The sequence below is a fragment of the Cryptomeria japonica genome, chromosome 10, assembly GCF_030272615.1.
Source record: "Cryptomeria japonica chromosome 10, Sugi_1.0, whole genome shotgun sequence".
NCBI lineage: Eukaryota > Viridiplantae > Streptophyta > Pinopsida > Cupressales > Cupressaceae > Cryptomeria > Cryptomeria japonica.
Genome location: NC_081414.1, coordinates 772,887,835 through 772,901,915, shown reverse-complemented (window position 1 = coordinate 772,901,915; position 14,081 = coordinate 772,887,835). Strand labels below are relative to the sequence as shown.

Here is a 14,081-nt window from a genome sequence, read left to right as displayed (position 1 = left end):
CAATCTTTCTTTCATGTGTTGCCTTATGGCACCATGATACTACAATTCTGTGAGGTATTTTGTCAAACAAGTTGGCATAGGTTGAGAGTATGGTGCAAGTTATCTTTATGCATCATCATTTATGCATTGGTGCATTCTAGGGGCTGGATAAATGCTTCCATAGTGGTAAGGGTTGTGGCGTTTGACTTTGTACCTTACATTTGTGTTTGCTTAAAAGTTTCTAAAACCTTTCATAGAAAATCAATTTTGTGCTTATCATACAATCACACATTCCCTACGATGAAATCTCTTTGAGGCATTTTGTGAAACATTTCAGTTGCATGTTAATACTTAACATGTTTCTACACATGATATATTCTTTTACATTTTGTACAATATTCAACTAGGGCACTGCCATTTGCATTTTCTTGAAATTTTCTAAAGATTTTTCAACAAATTTATCTATGATTACAAATGATATATGCTTCTACATTTTGTACAATATTCAACTACGGCACTACCATTTGCATCTTCTTGAAATTTTCTAAAGACTTCTCAACAAATTTATCTATGAATACTAGAAATCATTGCATTCCATTGAGATGATAGTTGTTTGAAGTATTCTTAGAGCTCCGAATTTTGAGTAGCCTCGGGAGAATATTTTGTACGCATTTTAATTAAAGCATTACATTCAATCATTGTGCGATTGGACCAAATTAATTTGAAGTGATTCATTGTCCTTTGTCTATGCTTCCATAGTTATAGAGCATTTCCTCAAACTTTGATGGAAGTTTAACATTGTTTCAAGGCTCTTCTTTTGGCATGGGAGGAAGGATGCTTAGCAATAGTTGTGAAGCTTGGAGTTTTGTTGCATTTGTACTAACTTCCTTTTAAAATGCTAAAAAATAAAAAAATAGGAAGTTAGAAATAGGGAGCGCCCAAGCATCAAAGAGGCTAGGAAGTTAGATTTTGGAGCAACCAAGCAATCAAGATGTTTGGAAATTAGATTTTGGGAGCAACCAAGCAATAAAGAGGTTAGGAAGTTAAAATTTGGGAGCAGCCAAGCAATAAAGAGGTCAGGAATTTAGATTTTGGGAGCAAACAAGCAATAAAGAGGTTAGGAAGTTAGAATTTGGGAGCAATCAATTAATAAAGGAGAAAGTGCATGATTAAGGTTGAATCCTAACTTGGTATGGCTCACAAAATCATTAAATTTCTTGGGGAAAACATTCATTTTTAGAAAAGATATGCCTTTGAAAGGATTTCAATTATTTTAGCACGTTCGCTAACAAACTTCCTAATAAGCCTCTGAAGTTGCAAAAGAGAAAATATGCATAACTTTTAACTAGAAAAACATCTCATCATGAGATTTTGGTAGGCTGACAAAGATTCCATTACAAACAAAACATAGAAAAATAATTTCATTTCAAGTAAATTAAACCTTAAATTTAATAGTTTTTATGTTTTTCTCAATAAAAATTGGAACTTTAATATCTTGAAATGTGGGAGGTGGGTTGATGTGAAAACTGGTTGCATTTGTCATAATACTATCAAGAACATATCTATAAACCAATTTTTCCCCAAAAAATCATATTTTTTTACATTTAATCATATTTCCATTTTATGCCAATACACATGATTGATTTTGAGTACAAATGCGATGATATGTATGATATTTTCATTATGACACTTATATAGGTTATCAAATCACCAATTTAGTGTAACTAAATGGACTTGGGTGTTTTAGGGTGAATTTGACAAATTATGAAGATGGGAACCAACTCAACCGACTCATGATAAGGTTGTTGGATGACAACTTTTGACCATTCCTATATGTCCACCAATCCCGAAGACACTTGACAAATACACATTATCGATCAACCAAATAATGAATTTGATGAATTTTTTTGAAATCAAGCTAGTAAAAAAGGGGAGTAAAACTAGCTCTAATCAGGGAAAAGGTCTACAAAAGATGTAGGATGAACCCAAAATCTATGCAATTAGTGTGTTAGGTAATAGGCAATAGAGTCACAAATAGGGGATAATAATAACAATCCAACAAAGAACATAGATGAACCAACGTGACATACAAAGAAGAGTACAAATGATGCCCAAACCTAACTAAAGGTGGAACAATCCAAAATCTCCTAATTAACTTGTGTGCAAGGACAGGGAACAATTAATTTCAGTAATTGCGTAGTTTCAAATGTTGGCTACTATAAGGAAGAGACAAATCCATACCATCCAAATAGACCAAGTAGAATTAATTTTCTCCACATGCTTGTCTAATTTGGAACAACCCGTAGTGTTGTAAATTGCACACCCTTGCTAGGGTGGTACAATTTCACAATTAGGTTAGCACCCACCTTAGTGTGTCTTGCATCTTGCATTTCTAATTCGCCTTTAAGAATTTAATTAAATCTAAGGTCATGTTTCATCACTTTACATATTATAAAGTTGGGCCCTTTACCCTAAGTGTGCCCCTTTTCATCTTATTCTTTCAATGAATCATTTAATCATAAACCCTAATTGTGTCTTATTTTGACCATTTAGGCCCGATTTCGCATATCAAAACATCTCGAAATCAGCTATAACTTTGAGATGTGTTCTAATATCATCATATCTAGTGGCCCTGAAAATTTGGTGAAAAGTTGGTCAGATTGTGGCGGGAATGCACATGGTCCTCAACTTTTTCCCCGAAATTTCGGGAGCAAAATCCTATGATATAATAATGGTTAACCTCAAAATATCAGCAGGAAATTGAAATCCTAGGCCGACCTAAACATGAAATTAAGATCAAGGTTTTTATACTTAAGAGCTCTCTTTCTTCATTTGAAGGGGTCTTCTTCTAAGAATCTAAGAGTAGGTTTTTGGAGTATTAGAGCCTTCTTTGTAGCGAAAGAGTAGATATTTTAAGTCTTCAACAACATTCAACATTCATCCATCAAACATTCATCAAACACCATCTTATCAATTGGGGGCTTTTGAAGATGTAGAGGAACAATAGGAGATCACCGACTAACGATTAACTTGTACCTCTCCCTTAGGGTTGGGTATGATTTCATGTTGTTTCCATGTCTTTGCATAAGATTCATTTTGATTCATATTCATGCTTTAGATCACTTTGCATTGTGGATTTAGAGCATTTATTTTGTCAATTATAAGCAATTAGGGTTTACTCTTTAGGGTTGCTCTAGATTGTTTACTTTCATCTTAGAATCTTGCACACACACAAGGTTCTTGCACACACATTTCAGTAAATTATCGACTATTTGTGGAGGTGGAAATCACCAACAGAGGGGTTTGACTAAGGCAAAACCCTATATAGTCACCCTAAACCCTCTTTTTCAACTTTAGGTACAGGTTCGGATCCGAGCGTCACTGGAAGTTTCGGGACCGGAAGAGCACACATGGACAATTTTGGGTTGTAGATCTCAATAAAATACCCAAAGATAGGGGTGTGGCACCCTGGTTCTGCCATGATAATGGTGTGGCATTATGGTCCTACCCTCTGTCAGCAGGACTTCGCAGAACAACACTTTGCAGGCTCCAGAATCCTTCCTGTCAGGTGCAACTCCAAAATTGCAGAATCAGGACAGTGGCGTGGCCCCCTGGTCCCAAACATTTCTGCTTAGATTTCAGACACAGGTGCACCTCTGATTTTGCCTTTTGATCTGTACTTTTCAGCAGTGTATCAATTGTTCTTTGATTTGCATTCTCAGATTAGGGTTTGCTTGATTACTTGCATTCTAGGTTAGATTGCATTTTGCATCATTCCTCTCTCTAATTTATAACAAAGGAATAGAAAACCTAAGGGGTAATCCACAACTCTCTCTTTCTCATAATAAGTAGCTGATGTGCGTTGCCTCCCTAGGCTCTTTCGTATTCCATGAGTATGTATGAGAGTGGGATTAGGGTTTCCATACTTAGTCTCACTTTTTCCCCTACACACAACCCTTTCCACAAGGAATCGAATTTACCATGACTTCCCTTTGGATCTTTTCTCTCATCCCATAGTAGCACAAGATCTCTAGCTTTATACTATCTTTTCCTAGCCCTCTTATAAAAAAGTACTTCACTCATGATTGATGTTCTTTGATTCTACTCACAACTAATTTTGATTGTTCTTTCACTTTGGCCAAATACAAGATTCTCTTCTCTAATGAATCTTTAAACTCGTGGTCTTCTGTATATATTCACCTTCGACCTAAAAATTACCATCTGATCCCTATGGTTCATTTTTTAATGACTCAATATTGACCCAAGTGAGTTCTAAGAAGTGCATGAATGATCCACATATTTGAATCAAGATAATTCAAATTCCTTGACTTCCTTGTCCCCCTATATGACCCATTATGAGATAAATTGGCACATGTTTTATGCAATGTGTTGATATGTTATGGTATTTAAAGATAGAAAATACATACTAAAATAATAAGAGGCAATTACAAGGTAGATTCTTATAACACGTTTCTATTACAAAGAGTATCAAAGGAACCAATTCTAAATCATTAAATACAAACCATTTACATATTTATGAATGTTGTCTTAGATCTTTCTCATTACTAATAAATCAATCCATCGAGGAGGTTTACCTTGAATAATTCATTCACCTATTGAGGTGGTGAACTCCTTAATGATCTTTGTAGATAACACCTTGACACATTTAGACATTTAGAAGGAAAAGGCAAAAAAAGCTTCAAGCACACTTTCTAGACCATATCATTCATGTGTACAACTTAAATTGGTTTAATACATCAAATTAGGGATATGATAGTCATCCACAAGGATTATACTTATTTTATAGAGTTTTCTAAGACATCATTCATTCCAAAAATCATACAAAATAGAGGTAATTAATTTGTCGATGGTGAAAAGCCACTATAATAAGATCATCATTTATCAATCATCAAATTCAAATATTTCCTTCTATTCTCCTATTTAACTATCATATTTGTTTAAGTTCTATTATCTATCCCAACTCTTGTATCTAACTTAAGTAGATACTAAAAAAATATATTATCTAATGAACCTAAATATATATATTAGGATGTAATAAGACATATATATGTATATTAAATTTATAAATACAATTTATTTATTGTTTACTTGGTAACAAGAAATTTTTCAGCCTAGCCCAAACTTTGTGAGCACCACAACTCAATGAGGGTCTTAGAGGATGAAGTGATGGCTTGAATGCTAGTGACTCAACACAAAGGATTAAAAACCCATGAACATAAATAATAGTGAGGGCACAATACATGTAGTCATAATGACATAGGGGAGGTTTCAATCTTGGTGGCTACAACAACAATGCCATGTTGTAACTAATATACTATACCATGAAGGACAATTTGTAAAAATAATATTAATAATATTTAATAAGTATTAGTAAATATATTATAATTTAGATGATTATAATATCAAATTTACAAGTATGATGAAATTTTAACACAAATAATTGTTTCTACAAATGAAATGTTTAAGAATAAATTAATACTTTAAAAACATTTGACATTTTTTTGATGAATAAGTATCTTATATTATTTAATATAAATATTTATGTTATAAATAAAAAAGAAAAGAAAAAAGTCACATTTCAAAGTACGAAAAAAGAAGAAGAAAAAAACAAACAAACCAGAAAAGGGAGTTGCAATTAAATAAAACAAAAACAAAATTGTTAGCTCTATCATGATTCCATAAGGGGAAAGGCTCTTCTCCTAATGCCCATTCTACCATTCCACACTCCCCCAATCCTTCTTTCGTGTAAGGACCCATCTCTGTAGTCATCTGATTTATCAAACATAACTAATAATAGTTTTGCCACATGTATGAAGTTTCCATAGTCCATGATAATTTAGTTTGATGGTTTTAGGGTTTGACCGTGATAGATTTTTTTCTACGTTACCCAGGGATGTGTCCCCAATTTTTTCTTTTTCAGGTATCCTTGTCCTGGGCATAGGGGACTTGTAGGGGACGTCCCCATAAATTTTGCATATTGACAATGAATTATATAAGAAAATTGACTTTGACTTTCAATTTAACACAAATTTAGCATAAGAATTCTTTAGTTCTTATATATAAAGGTTCTATAATGTATATATGCATGATTTATCCATGTTTTCATATGAATATTTTAAATTTCCCTATTTTTATATAGTCACCCCCTTTGTCGTCCCCTAGCCATCTCCAAAATTGGTAAAAAAATCACCATCTCGGAAACACGTACCCTCATCTCTTGCCATCCTTGTCCCAAAAACTTGAGGTAATATATATTTTTTTCCATCAAATTTTTGTATCATGCTCCATGATCTATCATCTGGATGAGAACTAGAAAAGAAGAAAGATCCGATCCACTAGTTCTCATCCACGATCCATCATCACGATGAGAACTAGAAAACAACAAAATTCTCATCCACTAGTTCTCATCCATGAGCAGGGTGAGTACTTTTCTCTTTTCTAGGTGGATGAGTACTTTTCTCTTTTCTATGACATGTAACAAACAAAATTAATAACAATTTTACATCCCACAAACGGAATAAATAACAATTTTACAACTCATTCAAATAAGAGCCCTATCTCTACATTAAAATAAGGGCCCACCTCTGCTAGATTGCTAGGACATCTACCAAATAGAATTAATAACAATTTTACATCTTACAAACAGAATTAATAACAATTTTATATCCCACAAACAGGATAAATAGCAATTTTACAACTCATTCAAATAAGGGCCCACTTCTGCTAATTTACTATGACAACTAACAAACAAAATTAATAACAATTTTACATCCTACCAACAGAATTAATAACAATTTTATATCCCACAAATAGAATAAATAACAATTTTACAACTCATTCGCCTAAACAAAAATCATAAATAACTGTTATATTCTCATTTTTGTTAATGTTGACCGGCTGAATGGAACCAATCTTTTAGTTGTAAGAAACACATCATAAACAGTAGAATAGTTTTCATATTCATTAGCTCTCTTGGACATCATCTGAGCTTCAGAAAAGTAAGCCTAATTAAATAACACATTTACTTTCTTGTAGACAGAATGAATAAATAGCCTTTTATTCGCATTTAAAACTGGTCCAGATTCCCAGCGTTAGGTCAGAGAGTAGTATATCACGAGCACAGAAAAACAAAGGCTGTCATAATCAAACAAGGGATAAGATTTGTGGGTGTTCGATTTCAACACTGAAAATAATTTGATTTCAACATTGAAAGTAACGTAAATAATGACCGAGTGTTACAGACAAGAGAACGATGGTGATATGTATGGCTCTAAACGCCCAGGACCATCGTTTATAATCACAATCGCCCATAAGATCTGATCCCCTTCATCATTGAACATGTCAATATGGTCTTATGAGTAGGTGGAGACTTTAATTGGATTTAAAAGATTCAGTCATTAAGGAGAAGCGTAACAGTAGTAGTTATAGTTAATTTCGTGCATCTACATGATGGTATATCAGATTTCAATGATTTTTTTGTTGTTGTCTCTACATGCAACTTAACTGTTTATAGCTATTGTTCTGGGTTTCAGGGTAGTGTCAGTGAGCACTGTAGAATCTATTATGGGTGCAAGGGTCAAAAAGTGATCATTTCAAAGTGTCGCTTGATACCTACTTAAAGGTGCCCCAATAACCGTGCACTACAACCTCCTTAAAAATTGCCAATACTTATGCACAAATGCCCCTGGTTGTCATGCACTATGGTTGTTGATAAAGTTGCACAACTCGAGTTCAAGTCTACAAATTCTAATTATTAGGGATACAAATGGGCGGTTATTGGTACATGTCAAATTTATTAATGGTTTTTTTTTTTTTTTTCTTTAACGTTAGTAATAGTGGGGTTGGTGAGCAAGGAGTGAACTGTAATTGGAACATGGGTGGTAATTGGTGCTCTTCCCCTAAGCTAATTTCTTTATAGAATAAATTGTATTAAAAAATATTTTTAATTGGTTGGAATGTGCATTAATAATTAGGAATGACTTAAATCACACACACTAAGCTTATACTTCTAGGTTTAAAAGTGTTAAATACTCAGAGTTGATTGACATTTTCTAAGCTTAATATGTTGCTTAATGTATGTTGTCACACCAAGAATACACTTCTAGACTTGAAAGTGTTAAAACACTCAAAGTTGACTAACATCCTCTAGGATTAATTTGTTGCTTAGTGTGTGTGGTGTGGTTTAACGTTGGCCCATTAATTATGCAAAGAGGCGTAATCTATAATAGTAGTTAAGGTTAGAGTGTAATAGCATTATTTTATGCAGAAAAATATTTAGAAACTCACATAAAAAAGAGGATGCATTGCATCTGATTTTTCTTAGTGATTAGAGAATATGATTAGATAGTTTTAATTAGTGTTAATTTGTTATTGGAATTGACTATTTTTCTTTTTGGTACATAAAACAAAATGTAAAGGAGCATATGTCATTATTGGGATTAGAAGGGGCAATACAATTCTAATGTGAGGTAAGTTTCAAGGAAAAGTTGTTACAAAATATAGCTATTGGAAAAAAATGAATAATAATCTAATGTGTGCATAAATATAATTTCCTCCCACCTAGGAATCATGGTGGTGGGTGGGAGGATATAAATTTGGTTGGGAATTGTAGTTTTTGGATACGTGCGGGTGGGAAGTAATAGAAAAACTAGGTAGGGAGCCTATACTATCTAATAACCTAGTAGATCAAGGTCCCCAAAGGGTTCGCTCATCTTCTCCTAATGGTTGGTTTGTCTACCTTAGGGGCTCACTCTTCCTTGATAGTCAATTGTAAAAGTGAATCACTCGAATCACAAAAGTTTTAGTGAAATCCTAAAAGGTTTCAATAATAACAAATCTAGGAAACTACTACAAATGGAAACAAGTCGATCAAATGAAACGAAATTATTTTGAAAGTTTAGAGTTGAAAAGATATTATTAGATCTCCCATCTTCATCTCCATTACCATCTATATATATATAAAGGGGGAGGGGTGCCAACCTAACTATATCTATATATAGCTAGGTCCAAACTCATAGCTAGAATTGGTCTATATTTATGCATGTTACGTGAATCACTCACTCATCACCCTACTATCTAAAGGCACCTATTATTTCTTGCTAGCAATTTTTTTTTATGATCAAAATGCATGGGTCAAAATATTATGAATATCCCTTGAATGAATTACAATCACCCATATATATGCCATTTGACATATTGTTAACCTATGATCACAAATATGGTCACCCATGGATAGATGATGGCCCCATCCCCATCTATAAAGATTGGATTAGATTTTTTCGCATATTTGGGAACCACATGCATAGCATGAACATCTAGATATAGATATAGATAGCTACCCTAGGCTCCCAAAGAACTATAAATCATATAGTCAAGTTTTGAATATATGTATATATCATCTCTCCCTCCCTCAAGCTATATAGAGTAGGCTTATAAGTCAAGGGATTTCTAACTAGATATGTTATAGTTGCCTTGACTAAAGCAATAGATAGTTCTCTTCTCTGTCTCATCTGAGAGTCTAGTCTCCCTTGATCTCTCAAATGGTTCCCTACTCATCTCATCTCGATCAAGTGAGTATTATGTATATAAGGTCATTTATATCCCATCTCAGTCAAGTAGAGGTTATAGTTGTTCCTACAATCGAGTAGAGGGATAGAGATATAGGGCCTTCAAATTTTCAGCCCTCATAGGCAATATGGTAATAGACAATCATGGACTACTCCTAGGGAGGGAGGGTGCCTACTTCTACTAGAATTAAAATTTGATTCAACTAATCAAATACATTTGACATGTAATTTAAACAAATTTAACATTTTGCACTACTATTTCCAACATTAACCAATAGAAATAAAGATATATGACATTTAACAATTACTTAAAATAAAAATTAATTGTAGACTATGTTTGTTGCTTAAATTTATTAATTCTATAAGCTCGATGGCTAAACTGATAAAAGAAATTGAATGCATCATATACATTAGTATTCCTACCCTGGCATGAACTAATAGAATAATAATATAATTCTTTTTTAAATAACTTTATGGTATCTTTAGTGTATTCAAGATGAATTGCTACACTTTTTAGCATTGCTTGGTTTGTAAGTTTTCTACTAGTTTAAGTCTTAAAGGTGGTGATTCAGTGACAACCCTTAGATTGAATTTCCATTCTTTAGAGTTGTTTCTCTTTGCAAATCCTTTTGATATATTTTGTGACTTCTTAGTTAATATTTTCATTTTTTTGTTTTGCTAAAAAAAAAGAAAAGATGTAAATGACTATTATAGAAAATTAGTAAAAACATTAGACATGTTGATAGATTTTATGGACTTTATAAATAAGTTAGTAAATTATATATTAAGATGTAATATTTATTATACATTAAAATAAAATTAAAAAGAAAAAGACTTAAGAAAATGGAGAATAGTAAAAATAGTAAAAAAAATTACATAGAAATCACTAAGTGATTAATTTAGTATATTACTATATAGTTTATGGGTGTGTGCACCAAGATGGTGTGCAAAAAAGTGGACACGCCCCCCCAAAAAGTTGGAAAAACATAAAACATGCATGGGTTATTTCAAATTTTTCTCGTTTTGTCGAGCCTAAACGAAGCAAAACCACGTATGGGGCAAAACCCAGTACCCGTTTTACTGTCAATATTTTTTTTTACTGCGGCCGACTGGGTCATTTTCACTTGTGGCGGCAAGAAAAGCACTTTGAGGGTTTTAAACAACAAAATACGCGAATGGGGTTCTTAAAATCAAACACACCAACAATGGAAAGATGTATGCGATCAAATTTTTTCATCTATTTTATGCATTTGATAAATTATATTCGTAATTACAATGTAAATTCATTGTTTTTGATTATTTTTAATTTGTTTTTTATGAATGCATATCAGATTCTGAAAATACTGCCCCCCCAGCAAGACACACCTCTTGAAAACTTAGGGAAAAACCCACAAGAGAACCTACAACTAAACCCTCAAGATACAAACCCTCTAGCTCCTCTAATAGACCATTCACAAGCTACACTAGAGGATTTTATAAACTAGTTGACACAAAACACTGTCAAAATAACTAGACTGGTGAATAGACTGAAGGCATCGAAGCATGAGCATCATGCATCCCTTTCCACAACCCTAGAAACAAAGGTTATTAGTGCCAATGAAGTTTCCAATCGAATTACAAAATGGGGAAACTATAGGGATCAATGTCATTCTTTTTATGCTAGTGGGTTGTCATATAATGAAGTGACAATAAAAACATAAGTAAAACACAAATATGTGCTCTTTTTATTGATCCCAAAATGGGTGAGACCTTACCTCTTAATTCAAAGAGGTTTCCTATACATTGGTGTAGCCATTTGTCGATGAAAAATGCTTTTTGGGACAGGTGGTGGATGTTCTTTGACCAACCACCTTGTAATAATTTTGAGGTTCCATTATATTTTTTGAGGAAACTATATTGTGAGTTTATCCTCAATGGGCGCCAAATTATTTTGATATGAGAGAGCTCCAGGGTAGAGGTGGAGGCTCTTCCCAAGATAAACTTGGAGCCTGGAGGGTACTAAACCCCCAAAGTCACATCCCCTTAGAACCAAAACCTGTGGTCCATGTCATGATCCCAGTAGCCCTTAAAGAGTCGATGGTGCTACAGACTCTTCAGGTGGCCACTGCATTGACCGATGTCATCATTCAACATGGTAGATAGTTATCACACCCTCTTGGCCCCGACAATGATGCAGTAGTTGAGCCATCCGGCCTTGGTGAGCCCATGCAACATTTGTGTCCCAGTTGTTTAGGTATATGCTTTGAGATGGATATCGAGGCTAGTGAAGATGGTTCCATGTCCCATATATATACAATTTGTGGGAGTAGATGTCAGACTACCACTGCAGAGGATATGACATTGACTGATGATTTGATGGATATGGTGTTTGGTGGTCACACACAGACATAGGTGTGTTGATTTGAATTGATAACATTTTATTTATCAATCACTTAAAACTTGTAAATGTAAATGAATTTTCATTTATAGATCGATTTAAACTGATACAAACAATATGCAATTCAGGATGCATCAGCGAGTGTTAATACACGACATTCCTCCCGCAGTTGTTGCACTTTTGACGCCTGAGGTATAAATTTTGTAACATGTTAAAATAGACTAGTACCTTGAATTCAATTTTTTTTTTATAAGATATACTAACTCTCTTTAATGTATATTTATTTTGTGTTTTATAGGCGTCGTCAGGGGATCAAATGTCCCAGAATGATAATGTCATGCTCTCGGCCATCAATTTGTACCTAGAAAGCTATGCAGTATCATATTTTGCACCTCTTTTTATGTATTCTTTTGATTGAATGTGCAAGTCATTTAAATTTAGATTTGTTAAATTATATTTAATATTATCTACTGATATCTCTTGTGCTAATTTTGTTTCTTTTAGTACCCCACACATGTCTAGGACACCTCCTCGGCAAAAGAAATCCTTGACGCCGCCTAAACGTTAAAAGGTAATTGAACATATTTTTAATTGACGCAATTGTTTGAAAAGGTTGAAATTGTCTTAATTGGAACTTGTAGATTGATTAGTCTTTTTTGTTTCTTTTATATACAACAACAATTGGGATTTGTAGGATTGATGAATGCATCTGATATGCCAGAGGATCGAGAGAGGGAAGAGGTATGTATCTCTACTTTATTTTCTTGATTTGATGATTATATGCACATGTACACGTGAACTTTAGATAAATTATAATCTTATCATTTTTCATACAGGAAATAGCCACAGCTGCTTCATCAATGGCAAGCCCTCCTAAGTCTATAGGAGAAGCATCTCAGGCTTTGGTACACTTTTGTTCTATATATTGTAGACTTTTAGTTTTTTTGATGTATACATGTTATTACCTTGTATTAATTGTATTTAACCTACAATACTTATCATTGTATTAATTGTATTTAATCTTATCATTTTTCATACAGGAAATAGCCATAGTTGTTTCATCAATGACGAGCCCTCCTAAGTCTACTGGAGAGGATCTTAGGCTCTGGTACACTTTTGTTCTATATATTGTATATTTTTAGTGTTTTTGATCTATATATGTTATTACCTTGTATTAATTGTATTTAACCTACAATAGGCCCCTTCGCGGTTTGGCCATAACGTGAATATTCTCGAGTTCCATTTTAAGAGGAATTCTAAGTCTAACAAGGCAATGAGATAAAAGATGGTAGATCCTAGATCAGCAGATGAGGTAATCTACAATTCAATTGCAAAGAAATTATAGTTGAATGTATACTTATGTTGATAATTGTGAACTATTTTTTACAAAAGGATCCTAACTTGTCTTTTGAATTGTGGTTGTGCAGCCATCTACAGAGTCATGCATTGCATCAAAGAGGCTCTTTTTTGATGATCCCCCACAACTATAGGATCATATATTGTTAGTTGTGGTCATCGAAGAACCAATACATCTAGATATATTCTTCATTTTTATTTTATATCGATCTGAACATGTCAAATGCAATATTTTTGGAAAAAATTTATTGACTTGGCATATATGCCATTTTTTGTATACATACACAATTATTGTGCATTTTGATATATATGAATGTTGATATTTGATCCAATAAATGTGCATCATGTTCATTACTATGCATTTTGTTGATATGATATTCGGTGTACATACAGAATTTGTTCATTGTGTTCATTATTGTGCATTTTGATATATATAAATGTTGATTTATAATTGATATAGTTAATTTTTGCTCAAACAAAGACATACAATTCATTATATGAGCAATATATCCAAAGAACTCAATGAAATAAGTTTGAATGACAACAAACAAGCTTACAAAATTGTAATAAAAGAGCCTCTAACATACAATCATTAAAATTTGTCTCTACCTAAAATAGTAGTTGCAAGCTAGGTATTGCCAAAACCAGTGGCTTGCTAATCAATTACTTTAGCTAAACAAATGCCTTTTGTTGAATTCTACCCCATATAAAAGACAACAATTGTCATCATGGAATATGAAGCATTGCAACTGTGGAATGTGATTTGATAAGCTTTCTCAGAT

The 14,081-nt window shown here is 33.2% G+C and overlaps 1 long non-coding RNA gene across 4 annotated transcripts; it reads left to right on the top strand.

Moving 5' to 3' along the window:
- The first annotated feature begins 563 nt into the window (after nucleotides 1–563).
- Nucleotides 564–13,629, top strand: LOC131026967 (uncharacterized). Of its 4 annotated transcripts, none has more exons than XR_009102427.2 (8): nucleotides 564–3,627; nucleotides 12,072–12,135; nucleotides 12,242–12,514; nucleotides 12,638–12,684; nucleotides 12,780–12,848; nucleotides 12,984–13,051; nucleotides 13,142–13,255; nucleotides 13,371–13,512. It is a non-coding gene; the product is annotated as an uncharacterized LOC131026967 (long non-coding RNA). The 4 variants fall into 4 exon arrangements; XR_009102426.2 differs by lacking the exon at nucleotides 564–3,627 and adding an exon at nucleotides 10,387–11,957; XR_009359167.1 differs by lacking the exon at nucleotides 564–3,627 and having other exon boundaries at nucleotides 11,965–12,135; nucleotides 12,242–12,319; nucleotides 12,448–12,514; nucleotides 13,371–13,629.
- The last annotated feature ends 452 nt before the right edge of the window (nucleotides 13,630–14,081 follow it).